The sequence below is a fragment of the Pelophylax lessonae genome (genome assembly GCF_965119305.1).
Source record: "Pelophylax lessonae genome assembly, chromosome: 3".
Classification (NCBI taxonomy): Eukaryota; Metazoa; Chordata; class Amphibia; order Anura; family Ranidae; genus Pelophylax; species Pelophylax lessonae.
The window spans coordinates 285,938,883-285,956,573 of record NC_138770.1 but is presented as its reverse complement, the minus strand read 5'-3'; the positions used below and the strand labels follow the sequence as shown (position 1 = coordinate 285,956,573).

The 17,691-nt window shown below is 48.0% G+C and overlaps 1 protein-coding gene across 23 annotated transcripts in view; it reads left to right on the top strand.

Annotated features, from left to right (window-relative positions):
• DLG1 (discs large MAGUK scaffold protein 1) overlaps nucleotides 1–17,691 on the top strand; it is an 818,929-nt gene that overhangs the window by 486,403 nt on the left and 314,835 nt on the right. The gene's annotated exons all lie outside the window — the stretch shown is intronic.

Here is a 17,691-nt window from a genome sequence, read left to right as displayed (position 1 = left end):
CTTGTGACTGCTATCATTAGGATGGACAGAAGGAGGAATATAAGGTGTCATTGAAAAAAAAAATGTGAGAGTAACAAATGCCAAAGGTGGAAATTCCCTTGATATGAGGGAATTAACATTTTGTGATGGTTTTTACCCCTCCTCATTCTATCCAATTTTTGGAAAAAAATCTTGGCTGTATAACCACTAAACAAATGAAAACTGTATTTCTCTTACGTCTTCTGACAGTCGCCGCCCACTCATACAGTCTGCACTTATGGGTATTGGTCTTATCCACAGGAGTAAGCTAGGCATAAGATTTTGTTAGAAAACATTCACAAAACCTTCACAAAAACACACCCTCTGTACCTCTGGTCCAATACCCCCAGCTAGCAGCATTCCCAAATCAGTTTTCCGTTGCCTAGCATAGGAGTAGGCAGGCTTTCCCTGGCTGGGGCTGCAGTCTAAGCCTTTTTTCTTATTATTTTTTCTCTCTGAGAAAGTGATTTTTCTTTACTATGATAGCTTTTTATTTGTTCCTGCGCTTAGTTAGTCGGACTTGGGAAGACTCCAGCGTTTGCGGCTGGGAATCGCATTGGTTGTCCTAGAGCCTTATGGAATCCCAGCCTGCCATCGAGCGTTAGCAGGCTATGCGTACGCCCAGGCCTTGCAAACGGTCATGTTCCCTGTCCTCAGGGACGAGCCTGCGAAGTGGCTACTTCGCTGGGATGTCTCAACTGCGGTACGCCGCTTGTTGCTTGCGTCCTTTTCGGCTGATGGCACCACCACCCAGAGTGGGAGGCTTCCTGTCACAGAGCGGGACCCACGTTTCGCTGGACCGGTGAGTACCGTGCTACCCCTCGGTCAATGGCATTGTCTGTCGGGGTGTGTATGTGGGCCCTCTGTTATGGGGATGGCAGTGCACATGGAGTCTGTAATATCCCCCTCATGTCTGTCAGTGCGGTCCCTGTGTGTCCCTTCCAGGTCCCTGCGGGGGCGCTGTGGCGGTTCTTCCGCTGTGTGGGGGGTTGCGGGGGTCCCTGATGTCCCTATGGTGCTTCGGCAACATTTTGGGGGTACAGACATGGTATGTGGGGGCCGTAATCGGTGTAAAACTGCGGGGCCACCATTTTAGGTGTGGGCAGGCTGTTTGTCCTCGTGAGGGCAGCAGCCATTTTCTGCAATTTTGTTGGCGCCCTTCGGTGGCCATCTTTAGTGTGGGCACTATGTTCCTTATGTGAGGAGCGGCCATTTTCCCAGAGCCTTCTCTATAGACTTGTATTGGCAACCATTTTCTTGTGGCTCAGAACTGTGTTCTGCCTCTAGTGGCGTGAGGTCACTTCCTTTCTCCTTACACACAGATCGAGCTGGCAGCGTGTGGTACAGTATAGCACACTTCTAGGGGATTTTATGGTGTTTCCTGGCCTCCATTCCTGCTAACATTCATTCTATTACAGTATTTAGTAGCACAGGCTTGGTTCCTCATTGCGGTGCATTTGCGGTGGGAACCGCGGTTACCGCCGATTTAAAGAGCCAGCGGATAGGCGGGTGGAATCTCTTACCCGCAACATCTACTGGTAGCGGGTTCCTTAACGAAACCTGTGTTCGCTTCCGTAATGGTCTCTCAGGCTGTTGTGGAGTGGGCCAATGTGCTTAAACGCACTTATTGCTGACTCTGCCCCTCTTGCTACTCTGGAGATGGTTGATCAAATTATTCAGGCTGTTTTATACCTGTGTGACGCGGTCTTGGATGAGGCCCCTTTAGTCTCATGCCTGTCTGCAGTCGCAGTGACGATTCATTGCATCGTTTGGTTGAAAAGCTGGTCGGCCGACCAGTCTTCCAAGAAGACTGTGTCTGACATCCCTTATGCAGGGAGTCGTCTTTTTGGGGACTCTCTGGATGAACTGGTGAAGGGGGTCACTGGGAGTAAGAGCACGCTGCTGCCCCAGGTGTCTAGGGGAAAATCCTTCCGCAGTAAGCGGGGCCCTTCCTTTAAACCTAACCAGGGGTCCTTTCGTGCCTTCAAGGCACAAGACAAGGGTAAGTCCTTCAAGGCCTCTGGTGGCCAGAAGAAGCCTTGGGTGAGTAAGTCAAAAGCTGCCCACACTGACATGGCAGCCCAGTCCGCCTTGACCTGAAGGGGCGCCCTCACCCGTTTCAGGGGTGGGGGGACGTCTGTGCTGCTTCCCGTACCTTGGCTGGCCAAGATTCAGGACAGGTGGTTTCAAGAACTCATTCGGTCAGGGTACAAGATCGAATTTCAATCACGCCCAGCAGACAGATTCTTTCCCTCAAATCTTCATTTGACCCCAGATTGTTTCCTCGATCTCCATCGGGCGGTTCAGGATCTCCTCGCCCAGGGGGTGGTCGTCCCGGTTCCACATCCGGACAGGTTTCGGGTTTTTACTCAAATTTGTTACAGTGCCCAGAAAAGAGGGCAAGGTGCGTCCGATTCTGGACTTAAAGTTTCTGAACCGCTTCGTGCGGGTTCAAAAACTCCGGATGGAGTCCCTCCGGTCGGTGGTGGCATCCCTGAGTCCAGGAGATTTCCTGGCTTCCATCGACCTCAAGGATGCGTATCTACACATCCCTATATACGAGGGTCATCAGAGGTACCTTCGATTCGCAATAGCAGAGGAGCACTATCAGTTTGTGGAGTTGCCTTTCGGCCTCGCTTCGGCTCCAAGGGTGTTTACCAAAGTTTTGGCTCCTTTAATAGCATTGTTGCAGGTACAGGGGATTGCCATCCTTGGGTACCTGGAGGATCTCCTTTTAAGGTCGAGCTCCAGTGCCACTCTGTTGCGCTATCTGTCAACCACGGTTCAGACGCTCCAGGAGTTCGGGTGGACCATCCATTTTCAGAAGTGGACATTGTCTCCTTCTGTTCGTCTCCCTTACCTGGGGATGATTCTGGACTCCGCCCAGGCGAAAGTCTTTCTTCCAGAGGAAAAACTCCGGACTCTGCAGGACGAGGTCAGGTCCCTCAGGGACAACGAGTCCTCTTCGCTCCGGACCTGCATGCTGTCCCTGGTTTTGATGGTGTTGGCTTTCAAGGCGATACCATTTGCACAGTTCCACGCACGATTTCTGCAAGCGGAGATTATGACCAGGTGGGACAGGCATCCTCATTGCTTGGAAAGGAGGATCTCTGAAGGAGTCAGAACGGATCTTCTGTGGTGGCTCCAGTCTCCGGCTCTGACGGAAGGCAAATCCTTTTGGCCGTTGCTATGGACTGTGGTCACCACAGACGCCAGCTTGTCGGGGCTCGGGTGGCGTTCTGGGCAACTTGTCTGCCCAGGGCACTTGGTCGGAAGGGGAATCCTCCCTGCCGATAAATGTTTTGGAACTGCGAGCAATCAGGCTCTGCTTGCTCCTTTGGTCGGATCGTCTTCAGGTACGCAACTGCGGTGGCTTACATCAATCACCAAGGGGGCTCCAGGAGTGCCCGGGCGGCCAAGGAAGTGGACGAGATTCTGTCTTGGGCCGAGACGCAAGGTCCCGGAGATTTCGGCAGTTCACATTCCGGGTGTTAAGAACTGGCAGGCAGACTATCTGGGTCGCCAGACCCTGGACCACGGGGAATGGTCCCTACACCCTGGGGCATTTCAGATGCTGTGTGCGCGATGGGGATCCCCGGATGTGGATCTGTTTGCGTCTCGGCTAAACAACAAGGTGGGAAGGTTCGTGACAAGAACACGCGACCCTCTGGCAGATGCCTCGGACTCGTTGGTAGTGCCTTGGAATCGGTATCGACTGATTATGCCTTTGCGATTCACGATTCAGTTGTTGTCCAGGTTCCTTCGCAGGTTGGTCTCGGAACCAAGGTTGGTGATTCTGGTGGCCCCAGACTGGCCGCGCCGGTCTTGGTACGCGGACATCATGCAACTGGTCGTCGAGCCTCCCTGGCGGCTCCCACTACGAGACCATCTTCTGTCTCAAGCGTCGATCTTCCATCCTGCTTTACAGTCGCTGGCTTTAACGGCATGGCTGTTGAAAGACAGGTTTTGAGAGATGGGGGGTCTCTCGTCGGCGGTCATTCCTACCTTACTCAAGGCTAGGAAGGCCTCGTCTGGTAAGATTTATCGTACCTGGAAGGCTTATTTCGCCTGGTGTGAATCGCAGGGGTTCCATCCCAGCTCCTTTTCGGTGGCGCGGGTGTTAGCTTTCCTGCAAACTGGTGTGGAGCAGCGTCTTGCGCTGACCACTATTAAGGGTCAGTTGTCTGCGCTGGCCATTCTCTTCCAGCGCCCCTTGGCGTCAAATTCCTTGATCCGCACCTTTATTCAAGGGGTGCGTCATCTGGCTCCCCCTCGGAGGGCACCGTTGCCCCCTTGGGACCTGAATTTGGTTCTGTCCGTTTTGCAACGTCCTCCCTTTGAGAACATCCGGGAGATTCCTCTGACTGTGATGTCACGGAAAGTTGCCTTTCTGGTGGCGATCACATCTGCTCGCAGTGTGTCAGAGTTGGCGGCCCTATCTTGCCGCTCTCCCTACATGGTTGTTCATAGGGATAAGGTGGTCTTGCGACCTCATCAGTCCTTCCTTCCGAAGGTGGTGTCAGATTTTTATCTCAATGAGGACATTGTCTTGCCTTCGATGTGTGCGAAGCCTAAGCATCCTAAGGAGTTTGCCTTGCATTCCTTGGATGTGGTCCGGGGGATCAGGGTTTACCTGTCGTCTACTGAATCCTTCAGAAAGTCAGATTCTCTTTTTGTCCTTCCTGAGGGACCTCGGAAGGGTACGGCTGCGTCTTCGGCAACCATTTCCAAATGGATCAGACAGACGGTTGTACAGGCCTATTCAATTAGGGAACAGGTTCCACCTTTCCCTGTCATGGCGCACTCTACCAGAGCGGTTAGCGCGTCTTGGGCCTTCCACCATCAGGCGTTGGCGTCCCAGGTGTGTAAAGCGGCGACCTGGTCGTTCGTGCATACCTTTACAAAATTTTACAAACTTGATGTTCTGGCGTCAGCATATGCCTCTTTTGGCCGCAGAGTTCTGAGTGCGGCAGTGCCTTAGGGGAGACAGGGCGGTTTTAGACTGTCTCCTCCTGTTGGGGTTTTTTTCTCACTTGGTTGTTTTGCTTTCCTGGGTTTGTTCGCTCCTGTTGAGCTTTCCTGTTACCCAGTATTTTATCTTTCTGGTTCAGATAAAGTTCTTTTCTCTGACCTGGGTGCTGCGTTGCCTTTTTTGACGGTTACGTTTCCCACCCCTCACATCTACTCTGCTTTGGGAAGTCGCAGAAGTGCAGACTGTATGAGTGGGCCGCGACTGTCAGAGGACGCAAGAGAAAATAGAATTTTTGTAAGAACTTGCCATAAAAATTATTTTCTCTGAGTCCCCTGACAGTCGCCGCCCCCCACCCCTCTTTTGGGGTTTATGAATCTCTATATTGCTTGCTACCAAACTGATTTGGGAATGCTGCTAGTTGGGGGTGTTGTGTGTCTATACAAAGGTTTTGTGAATGTTTTCTAAGAAAATCTTATGCCTAGCTTACTCCTGTGGATAAAACCAATACCCAGAAGTTCAGAATGTATGAGTGGGCGGCGACTGTCAGAGGACTCAGAGAAAATAATTTTATGGTAAGTTCTTACAAAAATTCTATTACTGCTTTGAAGCACAGTTCCTATCCCACCAGAAAGTTAAATGTTGCAGCTGTGAACTAGGAACTTGCACCAATGTGTGCTTCCAGTTCTGCAGCCATACTGCAGTTGACAATCTCATGTTTCAAGAATAACTATAGACAACCAATCAGGGGGTTTCCTGATCATGTGACCACCATGCCAATCATGGTGAGCACAGGCAAGCTAGAGAGGTTTGTGCATAAACTCCGAGCCTACAGGTGGTGCTGTGCCTCACTCTCTGTGAACCAAGTAAATAGTACAATATGTTCTATAATCGTTTTTATATCAGTGTGTATTTGCTTTTTTTTTTTTTTTTTTTTGCACCCAAATGTTTTGATGCCAAGATGTTTCAGCAGCGGTATCAATAAACAACCATTTCTCTTTCGTTCATTGACACACAGCTTCATATCTTCATTGACCATTGGGTTATGCTTCTCTTCCTAGGAGTTGGACACTAGGCGTAAAATGGTTAACAAAAGTTAACTTTTGTTAACTTTTTAAAGACTTTGACCACACCCATGGGCAGTCCCAGGTGGTATACTCCCACTTTCTGCTCTAGGACATCAGATCTCTGGTCCTGGCATTTTTTTTTAATTTTAAACGAAAGTTTTTCCTTTTTGATTTTTTTCCTTATACAATCAAGCTGTTCCTGTGAGAACTGCAATCAACTGCCGGACTGGGTGACGCACTGGATATTCTAGATCCTTACGGTCCCCCCCAGTCTGGCCAGTGAGCGCGTGTAGACTGTAGCTCCACGTTCAGTCGGCCACCACATACCCACACTGGACGGGGGATGGGCGGCGAGTGGAACACCTCGCAAGGATGCACACCGGGTTGCGGCCTGAGTCGCTGCGTACCCCTGGCCCGCAGTTCTCCCCCATACCAAGAAGGGGAGTTGTTCTGCCTAGAGTGGTGCCCGCATGATCTGAAAAGGTGTGGTGAGTAACTTTTTCCCCCTTTTTTCTCCTCTGGGAAACTTTGGGTGGAAACGGGCCCATTCTGAGGTGGTTGGCCCCTCCTGTGACCTTCCGACCCCTCTGGTACCCCATTTCAAAAAAAGGGCCACCGTGCTATTCCTCAACCCCCACCCCTTCTGGAGGCAGTGCTGGTGGTGAGGAATGTGTATGGGGAGCTGTGACCGGTACGGACTGGGAGCGCAGTGTGGCGGTTCCCACAACATATAGCACGCTTTTTTGTCCGGGTGGGGGGTCCCTGGTAAGCCCCCCTTGCTGACTAATATCTTTGTTATAGGCCCTGGGGTCTAGTGTGCCACCATCCCACCGCTTGGCGCTGCCATCTTATTGTAGCCTTGTTCTGTTGCACTTGGCGGCCATGTTCTGGAGACTTCCATAGAAGTCTATGGGCGGCCATTTTCCTGTAGTCATATGGAGCGGTGTGCGGCGAGGGCCTCTAGTGGTTACACCCCCCATTCTAATTCCTCTCAGAACGGCATGGAACAGGCTGACTGATGCTGCTGGCTCTCATTCTGTGTGGTGTGAGTCTCTGGGGGTGCATGCGACCCCCTCCTTCCTGCTGTAGCATTGGCTGGGACCTGTAATGCCATATTTTTTAATTGGTGGGACAGGTTTTTTTTTCTCAAAATCTTGTGATCCAAGGCAGAGCCCTCAGAGCATGTGTCACCACCGGACCCACTCTCAGAGGTTGAGGGACCCTCCGAATCCATGTCCGCCCTGGCAATGGTCCTTCAGTCACTGGTAGCAAAAGTGGGTTTAGCCCTGCCAAAAAGACAGGGAAAGAAGCACCCTCCGACCTCACCTGCCCCCTCTGTGCCCTTAGATTCTGAGGATAAAGTGGCCCCCTGCGGACGCCAGGTCATGTGGATAGGACGGCCGCACAAGGCATGCCTAGTGATGGCTTTCACTGCCTAGCTACTCCTGAAGAGGGCGCACATAGCCCATTAGTGAAGAAACTTCCAGAGCTGTGTCTGTCAGAGGGCTCAGAGAATTTTTTTTACGGTAAGTTCTTACAAAAATTCAATTATAGCATATACAATTGCGACACAAATCATTGTAATTGAATTGTTAAAAATTACCTTTCCTTTTCAATCTGCAGTTGTAATTTTCTGAAAATCCAATGCAATATGGCTACTTGGAGCTGTTCTGTACACAAAATGTGTACTGACCACACCCCAGAAACTTAATTTCCTGCTTGTGTGATTGGCTCCCCAATTTTCTCAGAAGTCTGCCTAAGATACAAGTCAGATTTGTGGCATCCCCTGCAACAAAAAACCACGAAAAGGATTTCCCCTAGGGGTGGGACTTTTCAGGCACAAGTACAGTAATTAATATAAATAGCTCAAAGTTAAAGAACAAACGAATTTATTGAGGAAGATTAACAATATGTTAAAAAATGGCAAGCTGTATACGATACATAAAAGCACACAGCAGATGGAAACCGCTGTATTCTGAGGTGTATACCCAATGCGTTTCAAAGTCAACCATACAGCTCCTTCTTCAGGGGTAACCTTTAGAAAGCGGTCTGTAAGTGATCAATTATGACAATAGTTCATTTTATAATACAAACATAATCTTTTTACACAAGCATTAATCAAAAAAAAAAGGAAGGATAAAGAATCCCCAAATAGTATTGCAAATAAACACAACTTATGGACACTTACAAAATCTGCTGTGTGGACCTCAAGATCTAAGCTTGCCTATTGGATTGTTAAAAACCAGAGAATTAGATTGCTCCGTCCATATCACCGGGAAATGCTGACCTCAAGTGACAACAAATAAGTCTGTTGGTTCAGGGCCACCCATACAGAGAAGTCTTGGTCATATGTGCCAACCAGCCGTGAGGCTAGGTGGGGACAGCTGAAACCCAAAATAGGTGGAGACTCTGCCGAATAGAGACAAGGAGAAGCAAAAACTCAGAAGGCTATATATCTGAATAAACAACTGTGAAGGATACAATCCTGCAGTTGTTTAGTTTACTATCAATGATAATAACACTGCAATGGCATCAGACTATGGAATCTCATTGTTAAAACGAATGAGCTAGTGAATGTCTTACTTTTATTCATACACTTTGTTTAAAGTCAATAAACAATTAAAAGTGAAAGGGCGCTTTTGGATATACAACAATAGAGCTGCTGCTGTGATGTAAAGTTTCCAAGCAGTGAAAATACTCTATAAAGTAATCACCTCAATAGTTAATGTAGAAATTGCCCTGCATTAGAGAAACCATTGCAGTATTGCCAATAAGGTTAAGATCTAAAATGAAATAGATATATTCAGCAAAAATTTGTTACCTTTTTAGTATTGGGGAATTTAGCAAAGGTTGGATATGCAGCAAATGTCCTCCTCCCGGTGGATGAGCAATGAGGTAATAGTCTTACCTTTTGAGTTGATTGATTTCAGTCCTGTGAAATTATCACCTGTACGCAATCAACAGCCTCCTGTATGGGTTCCCTGGTGCGGAAGGGCCGGCCGTGGTCCCTACCACGCATGCGTGAATGCATGACATGGCGGAAGCGCGACCAGCCATTGCGTTCCACCAGCACGGAGTACCTCCGGCGTGAAACGCAAGCGGAGGTGACTGCGCAAGCGCGGTGGATCTGATGGGATCCGATGGAAAATGCTCTGCTGCGGATAGCGGACAAACCAATAGGTGGCGTCTGCGAACTGTGCTGGGCATGTCCCCAACGGCACAATATAGACCAAAAGGAAGAAAGCTAGTCAATCATACGAAAGTTAAATTTACTATATCTCTTTCCAATTACCCAATGTTAAGGTCAAGCTGAGAGAGAGTTTTTGCTAAATAATAATATTGAGGTTTATATTCTCGTAAGGGAAACCAAAAATAAAAATTAAACACAGATTAGTTATGTTTCTGTGTCAGCATTAAATCCCGGTGGATGGAAGGGACAATCAAATTCTGTAAATAGAACAGTGTAAAAGTGTGACTCATCAATCGAATAATCAGTAAAATATGTCATAAAGGTACAGTCATCAAATACATATATGTGTGATTTTACATTATGTACAACAATAACAAGTATATAATAAACAAATTTCAATAATGTCAAACTTTATCCTAAATGTCTGCCCTATAATGAGAGACAGTGACAAAGCAAAAGAGAGAAGTAGACAGCCTAAGGATGGAAAGATATAAACCAAGACTATTTTTCAATGCCCCCCTATGTAAAGCCTTCCAGAAATGGTTTAAAGGATACCATTTTGTTTAACCCAGGTGGGTCTGTAGCCTTCAAAGTATAGATCCAGCGCAATTCCATTCCAAAAACAGCACCTTATTCCAGTCTCCACCTCTGGGACTGGGGTGGATTCTGTCCAGAATCAGGAATTCGATTTTGGGGAATTTTCCGGCATGTACTAGACTGGTGTGGCGACCGAGAGGTAAGTCGGGGTCGCAGGTTTTCATGCATTTAATATGTCTATTTGGACGTTTTGAGAATTGTAGCTTAGTCTTTCCGACATAAAAACATCTTGTCCGGGATGTGGCACACTTGAGTGACCCAACATGAGCGCATATTTTATATCCTGCAACAAAAAATGTAATTTTTGGTGAAATACTCCCAATAGAAACACTTCTAAAGGGATGCAGGCCCAGCAGTTTTCCTCATTAGTGCTCTGCAGCTTCCACAGCTGACAGATAATTATGAAACCACTCCCATTTGACCCACTCACAGCACAGAGGAACAAACAATGATTTCTAGAGAATAACAAAAGGTATAAATCTGCAACAGAGTTTATCACAATCCTTGTAATGTACATAAATCATCCAGAGGGCAATGTTTTTTTTTTTTTTTTTCAACAAAAGTGGAATTATGCTTTAAAATATTTTCTAACTACACAGGCCTTTTGTTCCTCCATTTCTCTTTTGTTTATTGACGGACACAGTTCCTTATTCTTCTTAACCATTGGGTTATACTTCCGCTACAGGTGTAGGACACTATGCAGGAAAAAGCTTGACTATGCCTATGGGCCGTCCAAGGGGCTATACACCCACTCTCATCTATAGTCATTCAGTTTTTTCTTCCAAGTCAGTAGTAAGGACCTAGTTCTTTGCTGGGATTTCTGGTCCTGGCAATTTTTTCATTTTAAATGGAATTTTTATTCTCTTTTTATTTTGTTCCTGTGGCAACTTCAATCAAGTGCCAGACTGGGCAACGAACTGGATAATCTAGATCCTTAGATCTACGCTAGGTTGGCTGCGACATAGCCCCACTGGACTGGGGCTGACCTGCGAGTTAAACGTCTCAGGAGGATGCATAAGAACTGGCTTCGGCCTGAGTCGCAGCGTTTCCTCCTGGCCAACAGCACCCACATTGCGATGGAGCGGTGTTCTGTCCGGAGCGATGCCCACCCTGTTCCTGGTGTGGTAAGTAGCTATGTCCCCCCCCCCCCCCACTACCCCTGGAGGATTTTGGGGTGGATGTGGGCCCCTTGCTGGGATGGTCCATAAAAGAAACAAAAAAGTGTCCCTGGGGAATTTGAGTGGATGAGGCTGGGATAGTAGATATAGTAAGAAACGTATGAAAGGGGTATATAAAATGTAACATTTATTAAACTGTTTTAAAAAAAAAGTTTTACAAACCACAAGATAAAACATTGGGAAGCATGATGACATAAAGCATTCAATTTACATATCCTGGTGAGGGATACAGGTCAGAGGTTCTTGAAACTGGTATGTGTCTCCAACATGTTTCGGAATTTTTTAGAGAATTCCTTCTTCAGGGAAAGTTTACACAACCATACAATCCCCACTTGAATATCCACACAGCAAGATGCGGGGTGCACATGTCCTTGCAACGTTACATTGAAGGGGAATAGGGATGGATATCTAAGCAGCCATTCAGTGCAGCTCATTCATAGGGTCCACTTCTATTGTGCCAATAGATGAGTAAAAGGGGTGCATAGATGTGACTAGGTCCAATAGATGTAATATTGTATGCGAGGGAGTATAGATCCCCCTGCAACCTGGTGGTACTTGGATATCCCCTCTGTCAGTTCTATTTACCCCCAAACGGCCGTATCCATACGGCGATCACAAGGAGCGCCTGGGGAGGAATGAATCCACACCCAGCTGGAAGGCAATTTTCAGTGCACAAGAACATCAAGTATCACTGCAATGACCCAAAGGTGTCGGACCCCCGGGTTCCCCTCCCTTCCCCCCCCCTTCCCCCCCCGGTCCCTCTAAAATTTCAGTCACTGTGGGGCTTTCAGCCCCTCCTGGGTGAGATGATGAGCTGGCTTTGCCGTGTGCGGCCTCTGTGAGGATGGCTGAAGCCACTACCTCCTATTTGAGCATCCATCTTCCGCTGCCCATAGGGGTCGGCTCTGCTGGGGCTTGCGGCCTGGCGCCCTCAAAAATTTAGGCGGTGGCTTACTGCCTACTAAGCTGAGGTCTGTGGCCTACTAGGCCATGCTGCAGAGTCGGGGGCGGCCCCAGTGCGTGTAGCTTAAGCCGCCACTTTCTCCTTGGGCCTCTGCCGGGCTGAGGATCCATTGCAATAATTTAGACCGCGATTTGTGGCCTGCTGGGCCATATGATCAGCTTGGCACCTCCCCTGGACCTGGTGGCGCTGTGGGGGCACTTTATTTTTGATGACAGTCTTGCCCCATTATTGTGCGGGGCACTTGCCTTGGTTTAGCGAGGGTACCCTGCCTGTGTGTCTGCGTCATGGTAGGTGGCTATTTCCTATTATGTCCTCTATGGAGGGCTCGGTAAGCCACCCTCCTGTTTTCTGTATCATCCATTGACAGATGCAGCCTCATCTTCATGATCTTTGTGGGTTATGCTGCCACCTGCAGGAGTAGTCTAGACAGTACATTAGTACAAAGTTTTTACATATACACGCCCAAGGGGCTGTCCCTCATAACCCTCAGACACAGCCCAGCACATCAGTTTATTTCTGCCTAGAGAAGGTGTAGGACCTAGGTTTCCTGCTGGGACTCCGATCTCCCCTTTCTGGGAGAGCGTTTGGCGACTCATTGGATGAGTTGATAAAAGGTTTGACTGGCGGGAAGAGTACTCTTCTTCCTCAATCCTCCAAGGGTAAGACTCCCCGTATTAAGTGGGGTCCCTCTTTTTCTGCTCACAAGCGTTTTTTTCGTGCCTCCGGGGCGCAAGAAAAACTAAAGCCGTTCAGAGCTTCTGGAGGGACTAAAAGTATTGGGGTAAGCCCAAGGCCGGTCAGTCGGGTGATGCTGACAAGTCCTCTTCAGCATGAAGGGGTGCTCTCACCCGGCTCAGGGGTGGGGGAGACGTCAGCGCTTCTTCCAGGGACCCTGGACTTCCTTCATTCAGGAAGATTGGGTTCGCAAACTGATTTGTTCCAGGTACAAGGTCGTATTCTGGTCCCGGCCAGGGGACAGGTTTTTTCAGTCAAATCTTTGACTGTCTCCAGAGCGTTTGCAGGATCTGCGGGAGGCTGTGCAAGATCTCCTAGCTCAAGTGGTGGTTGTGCCAGTTTCTCAGCAGGAACGCTCTCAAGGTTTCTATTCAAACCTGTTCACGGTGCCCAGAAAGGAGGGTAAGGTGCGTCCAATTCTGGACCTCAAAGCTCTGAACCGCTTTGTGCGGGTGCATAAGTTTTGAATGGAGTCCATTCGGTCAGTGGTGGCATCATTTGAATGAGGGGGATTTTCTGGCTTCCATCGATCTCAAGGATGCGTATCTTTACGTCCCCATTTTCGAGGGACACAAGCGATTCCTCCGCTTTGCATTGGCAGAGGAGCACTTTCAATTTGTGGCATTACCCTTTAATCTTGCCTCGGCTCCCAGAGTATTTACCAAGGTCCTGGATCCTGTGCTGGCCTTATGTCGGCGAGGTATCTCGATTATGGGAAATCTGGACGATCTCCTGTTGCAAGTAGACTCTCATTCGGATCTGTTGGGCAACATCTCTATCACGATTCAGACCCTTAAAGGATTCGTGTGTACGTTCAATTTAAAAAAAATCTGCTCTGACACCATCAGTACGGGTCACTTATCTGGGGCTGACTCAAGACTCTGCTCTGGCGAGGGTCTTTATCCCCCTGGACAAACTTCAGAAGCTGCACAAAGCAGTCAGGTTGCTGATGGCGAACCAATCAATCCTCCTTGCGGGCTTACTTGAGGGCTCTGGGTCTGATGATTTCGACCTTCAAAGCAGTCCAGTTTTCTCCATCTCACTCGAGACCTTTGCAAAATGAGATTTTGGCGAAATGGAACAGAGATCCTCGTTCATTGGACCAGAAGATTTGCTTGAGGCATCTTACAAAGTCAGCTCTTATTTGGCGGCTCCAGTCACCTGCCCTGTGCCAGAGCAAGTCCTTCCTGCCGCTGTTTTGGACGGTGGTCATCACGGACGCCAGCCTGTCAGGCTGGGGTAGAGTGCTGGGGAAGCTCTGTAACCAGGGGACTTGGGCGATGGAAGAGTCTTCCTCGCTTATCAATATTCTGTAGCTGAGAGTGATCAAGCTCTACCTGCTTCGCTGGACGATTTGGCTTTGCGGCTCTTCGGTTCGGATACAGTCGGACAATGCCAAGGCCGTGGCTTACATCAATCATCAAGGGGGCACCAAGAGTGTTCTGGCGGCCAAGGAGGTGGCCGAGATTCTGTTTTGGGTGGAACAAAATGTCCCGACTCTTGCAGCAGTCCACATTCCAGTAGGCAGAATTGGCAAGCGGATTACCTGAGTTGTCAGGTGTTGAATCAAGGGGAATGGTCCCTTCATCCGGAGGGGTTTCATCTCCGGTGTGCCCGGTAGGGGACTCCGGAGGTGGATCTGTTTTGCGTCTCACCTCAACAGGAAAATTCAGCGGTTTGTTGCTAAGTCTCCGGATCCTCTGGCCTACGCCACAGATGCTCTGGTGGCTCCTTAAAGCCAGTATCGCCTGATTTTATTCCTTTCCTCTGATCGTACCCCTGCCGAGATTTCTTCACCGGGTGGCGATGGCAAGCAATCCGGTCGTTCTGGTGGCAACAGACTGGCCTCGGCGGTCTTGGTACGCAGACCTGGTAAAAATGGTCGTAGACCCTTCATGGAGACTTCCTCTCAGCAAAGATCTACTGTCTTAAGGACCGATCTTCCATCCTGCTTTATGATTGCTGGCTTTAAAGCTTGGTGTTGAGGGATAGAGGTCTGTCTGACTCTGTGATTCCTACCCTTTTGAAGGTCTATCATCGCATGTGGATATCGTACATTTCATGGTGTGAATCGCTGCAGCTGCACTCTCGCTTGTTTTCTATAGGTAGGGTTGTGGCCTTTTTACAAAAAGGGGTTGAGCAGCGCTTAGCGTTGGGTACTATCAAGGGCCAAGTGTCAGCCTTGGCTTTTTACTTCCAACATCCATTGGCCACTAACAGCTTGACGCACTTTCATCCAGGGGGTGCGTCCTCGGTCTCCTCCGAGGAGATCCCCGTTATCGCCGTGGGATCTCATTCTGGTTTTGTCTGTTCTTCAAAAGCCTCCCTTTGAGAATCTCAGGGAGATTTTTCTGCTTTCCTTGTCACAGAAGGTTGCCTTCCTAGTGGCTATTACTTCTGCTCGCAGAGTCTGAGTTGGCGTCGCTATCCTGTCCGCCTTATTTGGTGGTCCACAGGAATAAAGTTGTCCTCTGGCCAAAACTGTCTTTTCTCCCTAAGGTGATGTCAGATTTTGACCTTAATGAAGACAGTGTTGCCTGCCTTATGTCCAAAGCCTAAACATCCCAAGGAACTTGCCTTGCACTCTTTGGATGTGGTTCGGGCAATAAGGGTTTATCTGACGGTTACCGAGTCCTTTAGAAAATCGGACTCTTTGTCCTTACAGACAGTCCTCGCAAAGGTTTGGCTGAGTCCACTGCGACCATTTAGAGATGGAACAGGCAGACGGTTGTTCAGGCTTATTCACTCCATGGTCTGGTTCCTCTTTTCCCTGTGAAGGCTCATTCTATTAGAGCGCGTAGTGCCTCTTGGGCTTTTTGCCATCAGGCTTCGGTTGTACAGGTTTGTAAGGCAGCGACTTGGTCGTCTGTGCACACCAAATTTTACAAGGTGGATTTGTTGGCTTCTTCGGATGCCTCTTTTAGCCGCAAGGTTTTTCAGGCTCTTTCATAAGAGAATTTTTTGTTTTTTTCTTATAGGGGTCTTTTACCTGGGTGAGCTCATGTTGTTCTGGTTGAGCTTCATGTTACCCAGTTGTCTAGGTTTAGCCTTTGGAGTTTACGTTACTTTCTGGTTGCGTTTTCCCACCCCTCGTGCCTATACTGCTTTGGGATATCCCACACAGCTTATGAAGATGAATGAGGCTGTGTCTGTCATTGGACTATAGAGAGAGTACGATTTTTGTAAGATCTTACCGTAAAATCTTTTTCTCTGATGTCCATTGACAGACACCCACCCCTCTGATGGGGATGTTTTTTTTTTTTTTTTATCTTCACTGCTTGCAACTAAACTGATGTGCTGGGTTATGTCTGGGGAGACAGCCCCATGGGAGTGTATATGTAAAAATGTTGTACCAACGTACTGCCTAGACTATGCCTGCAGGTGGCAGCATAACCCACACAGTTCATGAAGATGAGGTTGTGTCTGTCAATGGACATCAGGGAAAAAGGTATTACGGTAAGATCTTACAAAAGGAGCACTGTGCAAGCGATAATATTGAAATGGAAGGAGTATCAGACCACTGCAAATCTACGAAGACCTGGCCGTCCCTCTAAACTTTCAGCTCATACAAGGAGAAGACTGATCAGAGATGCAGCCAAGAGGCCCATCATCACGCTGGATGAACTGCAGAGATCTACAGCTGAGGTGGGGAGACTCTGTCCATAGGACAACAATCAGTCGTATACTGCACAAATCTGGCCTTTATGGAAGAGTGCCAAGAAGAAAGCCATTTCTTAAAGATATCCATAAAAAGTGTAGTTTAAAGTTTGCCACAAGCCACCTGGGAGACACACCAAACATGTGGAAGAAGGTGCTCTGGTCAGATGAAACCAAAATCAAACTTTTTGGCAACAATGCAAAACGTTGTTTGGCTTAAAAGCAACACAGCTCAACACCCTGAACACACCATCCCCACTGTCAAACATGGTGGTGGCAGCATCATGGTTTGGGCCTGCTTTTCTTCAGCAGGGACAGGAAAGATGGTTAAAATTGATGGGAAGATGGATGGAGCCAAATACAGGACCATTCTGGAAGAAAACCTGATGGAGTCTGCAAAAGACCTGAGACTGGGATGGAGATTTGTCTTCCAACAAGACAATGATCCAAAACATAAAACAAAATCTACAATGGAATGGTTCACAAATAAACATATCCAGGTGTTAGAATGGCCAAGTCAAAGTCCAGCCCTGAATCCAATCGAGAATCTGTGGAAAGAACTGAAAACTGCTGTTCACAAAAGCTCTCCATCCAACCTCACTGAGCTCGAGCTGTTTTGCAAGGAGGAATGGGCAAAAATTTCATTCTCTCGATGTGCAAAACTGATAGAGACATACCCCAAGCGACTTACAGCTGTAATCGCAGCAAAAGGTGGCGCTACAAAGTATTAACTTAAGGGGGCTGAATCATTTTTCACACCCAATTTTTCCGTTTTTTATTTGTTAAAAAAGTTTGAAATATCCAATAAATTTCGTTCCACTTCATGATTGTGTCCCACTTGTTGATTCTTCACAAAAAATTACAGTTTTATATCTTTGTTTGAAGCCTGAAATGTGGCAAAAGGTCGAATAGTTCAAGGGGGCCCGAATACTTTTGCAAGGCACTGTATGTGAAAAGACCTTAATGTATAAGCTTTGTAATGTATTTTTTTTTTTTAATTTATCATCCCTTAGGCTAATGGCTGCTGCCCCCACCCCCCCCACCCCGCTGTGATATGTTAGTGCTGCGGGAGGTTAACGAGTGTCTGCACCTATCTCAGACACTCATCAGAAGTGAATTATAGGTCCACCTCCTTCAAAGAGCACTTTTTGTTATGGGAAATGATAGTATTGCATATGAATGGGGAGTTGAAAAGGTGGTCAATTAGCACTTTTGAGGGAGTGCTTGTGACATGCGCAGCCTCTTGTAATTACTGCTGCAGCACCAAAAGATTGTTCATGGGTTTCCTGGGGCAGTAGACTGGAAATGTCAAGCAA